The following is a 6,000-nucleotide window of genomic DNA, read 5'->3' as shown; positions in this document are numbered from 1 at the left end:
CATGGTAATTCAGTTTATGCTAACCCCAAATTTGCATGTGTGGAGGCTGGTGGTAGGGGGTGATAGTAAAAATAGTTAAAGAGTAATAATAGTGTTCTAAAGAGGGGGAACTGTGTCTCCTTCTAAGTTATATTAGTCTCTTATTGCTATGTACCACAAACTTAATGGCTTAAAGCAACACAAATCTATTACCTTACAATTCTGGAGGTCAGAAATAAGTCTTCCAGGCTAAAATAATGGTGTCAGCAAAACTGTGTTCCTTCAGAGGTTATTGGGGAAAATTTGTTTCTTGCCTTCTCCAGCTTCCACAAGCTGCCCACATTCCTTTGCTCGTGACCACATCACTCCGACCACATCACTCTCATCATTACATTTCCCTCTCTTACTTTGGCTCTACTGCCTCCTTCTCTCACCTGTGAAGGACAAGTGTGCTTATATTGGACCCACCTGGATATTCCCCATCTGAAAATCATGAACTTAATCCCAACTGCAAAATCTCTTATGCCAGGTCACATAACACATTCATGGGTTTTGTGGATATCTTTGGGGGCCATTATTCTGCCCCCCCAAATTATATCTCTAGTATGTAGTATAGTGCCTGGCACAGCACAAACACTCAATAAGATGTCTGTTAAATACATTTGAAATATAGTGCCCCTTGAACAACACAGGTTTGAACTGTACGGGTCCACATACACATGAATTTTTTTCAATAAATATGGTAAATGTATTTTTCTTGTTTCTAATTTTCTTAGTAATTTCTTTTCTCTAGCTTTCTTTATTGTAAGACTATAGTATATAATACACAGAACATACAAAATATGTGTTAACTGACTACTTGTTGTTGGTAAGGCTTCCAGTCAACAATAGGCTATTACTAGTTAAATTTTTAGGGAGTCAAAAGCTATATGTGGATTTTTTGATGTGTTGGGGGGGTGCAGTTCAATGCCCCTAATGCTGTATTAAGGGCAAACTTTAATAACTTGTTATAGCTGTCGAAGACATTTCTAGACAATATTAAATTCCTTTCATGCTTCATTCTATTTAGTCATCATCTAACCCAGATGAAGATTTGAGAGGTTAAACCACTTGACTCAGGTCACATAGGTAGTCAGTTGTGGAGTCAGGAAACAAACACAGACCTGTGATGATGTCAGAGCCTTCACTTTTGCCACTAGGTTATTCTACTTCATTTATCAACCCTGAGCTTCAGTCCCCTTCAGTAAGGGCGAGAGGAACAGAGCAAGTGATCTCCGAGGTTCCTTCCAGTTTAAAGAACCATTATTATATCTACATTTCAATGGCTTTTTTTTTTTTCAGAGACAGAGAGAGAGTCAGAGAGAGGGATAGATAGGGACAGACAGACAGGAACGAAGAGAGATGAGAAGCATCAATCATCAGTTTTTTGTTGCGACATCTTAGTTGTTCATTGATTGCTTTCTCATATGTGCCTTGACCGTGGGGCTACAGCAAACCGAGTAGCCCCTTGCTCAAGCCAGCGACCTTGGGTCCAAGCTGGTAAGCTTTGCTCAAACCAGATGAGCCTGCGCTCAAGCTGGCTACCTGGGGATCTTGAACCTGGGTCCTCCACATCCCAGTCCGACACTTAACCACTGTGCCACTGCCCAGTCAGGCTCAATGGCTTTTAAACCATGAAACTTCCTGGGTTGTCCTCAGAGTTACTAAAGTTATCACTGGTGATGACAGCAAAAAGAAATGGGAAAAAAATAATGTGATTTTCTTTGAATATACCTCCTTCAAGTCCTTACCAACTACTAAAATGTTAAGATTAAAAAAAAAATGGGTTGGTTTATATAATACCATATAAGTCTTTTTCTACAAATCCCCTTCCCAAATTCCAACCTGATGCTCTTTAAAATGGCAGAACAATTTAGAAATTTCATTGAGAGCATTTAATATAAAGTAGAACTCTAGCTAATTAAATGCAGAACAAATGATAAAATTAAAACATTATGATTTATAATCCTAATGAACAATGTTAAATATCATGAATAAATGCCAAACTATTAGTTAAATGGAAGCTTTTTGTTTAGAGAAATACATTATTGGGATTAGAATGGTCATACCTGAACTCAATGATCACTCATAGCATTAGTGAAAGTTAGAAAGTTAGACTTTATTTGTCTCATGATGTAATGTATTAGGAATGTAAACAGAACCTATGAAATATCATTGCCGAAAAATATTTCACCTGGATCATTGAATTTCTAATATCTAACTGCAGTTCTCCAGTAACAGATGGACAATTCGAATGACAACACAAGGAAGATATCAGGCAAATCCAGAATTTCAAGTACAACTTACCAAATTTATCTAAGAAATCAATGGCATGGAATAAAAAGGGTGGGAATGAGTTATAGAACAAAAGCAATTTTTTGAGACAAAACCCCCAAATGTGATATGTGGACCTCCTTTAGAGCCTGATTCAGAGTAAGTATAGGAAGACTTATTTGAGCAGGTCTACTTCCAGCTCGAAGAAGTAGCAAAGATTTTATTTACCTTCACCAAATAAAAAATTAGAAACTAGAGTGGAGGAATGAAATAGTTATTTTCAGTCATTGGCCAACATGCACAGAAGGATTCTAATCCCTGAGAGAAAGGAAACAAAGGAGGTATTTCCTGTGTATGATCATGCTTGCTTTCTGCTTGAAGGCATATTGCAGACCACGTACGAGGGCAGGGGTCCCTAGCAGAGCATGGCAGACTTGCTAAGTTAAGGAGACAGATGTCAGACTTCTGGGAGAGTGAGGTGACTGGAAGTTACAGGGCAAATTCTGAGAGCAGGGGGGCCTATGCAGAAAAATAGCTTCAGAGTCCCCTTGAGTCTTAGCTGAACACTAGGAACTGCACGCATAGGGCGAAAATTCAGGCGTCTAGGCTAGCAGTGCCTCAGAAGCTGTGGACTAAATGCACAGAGCTCATACAGGGCTGGGAGGTCCAAAGACAAGGTGAAGTCTTATTGGGCACTTCAGATGTTCAGTAGAAACCAAGAGAGGTTACAACTTATTGTGTGTGTTGGGGAGTTCCCAAACTACAGAGTATGGTATGTTCTCTATAACCACTCTAAGGAAAGTTTTTTAAAGTCTCAAAAAGATAAAAATGAACAATAAACTGAACTAAACACCAGAAGAAAGACTAACACTCTTAAGAGGAAGACAAAATCCAAATACTTGATGATACAGTGTTCACAAAGTCCAGCATAGAACAAAAAAATTAATAGATATTTCCTGAAACTGGAAAATGTGATCCATGACCAATTAAACATTTTCAACAGAAAGAGGCCAACAAATGATAGAGATGATGAAATTGCTGAGATATTGAAAAGCTATTTAAACTACACTCAAATATTTAACAAAATACACGAACACAGTGAAAATGTAAGTAAAAGACATAAAAATAAAACTTTGAGAATTAAAAAAAGCATGAAATCTAAACTAGAGTGGATTAGATGCTCCAAAGAAAAAATTAGTGAAATTAAAGAGATAATAATAAATGTTATCTAAATGAAGCAGAAAAGGAAAATACATCTGAAAAAATGAATGCATCTCAGTGATCTGAGACAACAGCAATTGGTCTAACATATGCATATTTGAAGTCTCAGAAGAAGAGAAAAAGGTTATAATGGCTGAATTCTTTTCTGAATTTGGAGGTATACAAAACTCAATGGACTCAAAAAAGGATATATATGAAAAAATATACAAAAAAATACTTCTTTAAGGCACATGATAATCAATTTTCTTGGACATATTCCTCAAGTAGAATTGGGCAGGAAAGGTAAGTAAGTATGTGAGCCGGAAGACGATGAAGCACTATCTTTAAAGTGTTAAAGAAGTGGGGAGGTGGAACCCCGAGAAAGTCTAAATCCAGCAAACATATCTTTCAGAAATGAAGGGAAAATCAAGGCTTTTTCAAAGAAACAAACATTCTGAGAGAATTTATTTCTAGCCAATCTGCATTACATGATTTATTAAAGGAAATTCCTCATGAGTAAAATTTAAAAAAGAAAGAAAAAGTGATACTAGAGAGAAATAGGGATCTTCACAAAAAAATGAAGCAAAAAAACAAAAACCAATAACTATGCATATAAACATTTAAATCTTTTGCATTTTTATTTTACCTGAGATAAAGCAAAACTAGTAACAACACATTATGGAGTTTATAGCATATGTATGTTTAAAGCAAAAATACTAACAATATATTGTAGGTTTATAACACATATAGCACAAGAATCAAAGAACAGAATGATAGAAATAAAAATAGATGTAGTTTCTTTCCTTATACATGCAATTCTTTTAAAAAGAGTGTGTAAATTTAAATATGAATACTCTAAACATAGGAGCAACTACTAAAAATTAAATCAATAAGCTTTTAAGCCAATAGTGGCCATAAAATAAAATTATAAATTTATATAATATTATTAACCAAGGTTACTCCAATAAATTTAATTTTACAAATTCTCAATTAATCCAAAAGAAAACAACAAAGAACAGATGTGCTCAATTTTAAACAATAGCAAGATGGTTGATTTAAACTCAGTAGGATCAGTAAGCACCTTAATTGTGGCAGAGGTAAAATATAAAAGTAGAGATTTTTATAATAAATGAAAAAAAAGAGCCACTATGCATTGTCCATAAGAAAGATAAATCATAAAGTAAAAGTATGGGGAAAAAGTAGCCCACAAAAATATTAATCATAATCATGACAGCAAACAGCTTATTCTTCCTTTCTTGTTTGTTTTGTAATGAGGTGACGCTGCATAGTAATTCCCAGAACAAAGTGAGTCTAACAAATGAGCATGTGACCCCATTAAATCTTAGCAACAAAGAATGTTAGTAGATATCAGACTCAGAGTACACAGGAGAGACAGGCAGAGGTTTGCATTTTATTTGGTATGAAATTCAAGCTAAATGAGACATTTTGATGATATTCAAAGCAGGTCCCATGCCTGTTCATGTGGGTCCCCTCTGAAGCAGTTTGACTTCTTATCTGTTTATGAAGCAGTTTCAGGCCTCCTCCTCAGCAACAGAGAGCCTGTCCAAAATGTGTTAACTGAGAATTAGAAAAAGTGGGCCAGAGACATTCTAAATAATGATTTCATACTTTGGATTTATCCTGGGTTTCCCTGCGTTTCCAGGGTAACCATTTATTATAAAGTCTTGGCATCTTTTGGGTTAAGTTATAGGGTAAAATGTTATAAAAATCAATGGAGCACAGCTCTTTTGAGGTCCTTGAGTGTATCAGACAGTCCAAGCCAAGGTTTGGCTTGGGTACCACAGCTAGCTCCTCAGCTCCCGCCCTGTCTGTGGTCACCCTGTGATGGACAGGCCATGGAATAGCAAAGTGTTCACTGAATCTTCAGAATGTATTTCACCATTGGGGACTGGCTAGTACAAGCAAACAGAGGGAAAACTTTCTTTGCAAGTCCTAATGTTAATTCATTATCTCTTTAGCAAGGTTAATGATGAAGAACTTAATCTGTAAATATTTCTTGGGAACTCTGAAACAAGGAGCTTCGCAACCAGAAAAATTGGGTTCATGATGCATCTAGAACTCCTGGAAAATAGAAGGAAAACAGAAACTTCAGGGGAAATATTGATAATGCTCATGTCAACCCCTCTCTCCACTCCCTCCTCTTGAAGAAAAACTGGGAAGATTCTTCTCCACAGAGATGAAGGCTCTTGAACAGAGGAAGACAGAGTAGTAGCTCTTAGCCTATCACTGAGAGGGAGCTCCCTGAGAAACAGACTAGCTGCTTTGAGGCATGGGATTATTAAGCACATCGCAGAACAGAGATTCAATTGGGAGTGGAAATTATGTGCCTCAGGCTGATACTGCACTATGACCCAGCCTCCGGGGAGCCTAGCACGAACTCTATAGAAAGAGAGACATCGTCTACTTCCAAACTTTCAACTTATATACTTTCAAAATTATAAATTAATTGATGCCCCAAAGCAAAAGACTATAAACTCTACCTGTTGC

This window comes from Saccopteryx leptura, chromosome 2, assembly GCF_036850995.1.
Source record: "Saccopteryx leptura isolate mSacLep1 chromosome 2, mSacLep1_pri_phased_curated, whole genome shotgun sequence".
NCBI classification, from domain to species: Eukaryota; Metazoa; Chordata; class Mammalia; order Chiroptera; family Emballonuridae; genus Saccopteryx; species Saccopteryx leptura.
The sequence above is the reverse complement of the archived record's forward strand: the minus strand, read 5'-3'. Positions refer to the sequence as shown.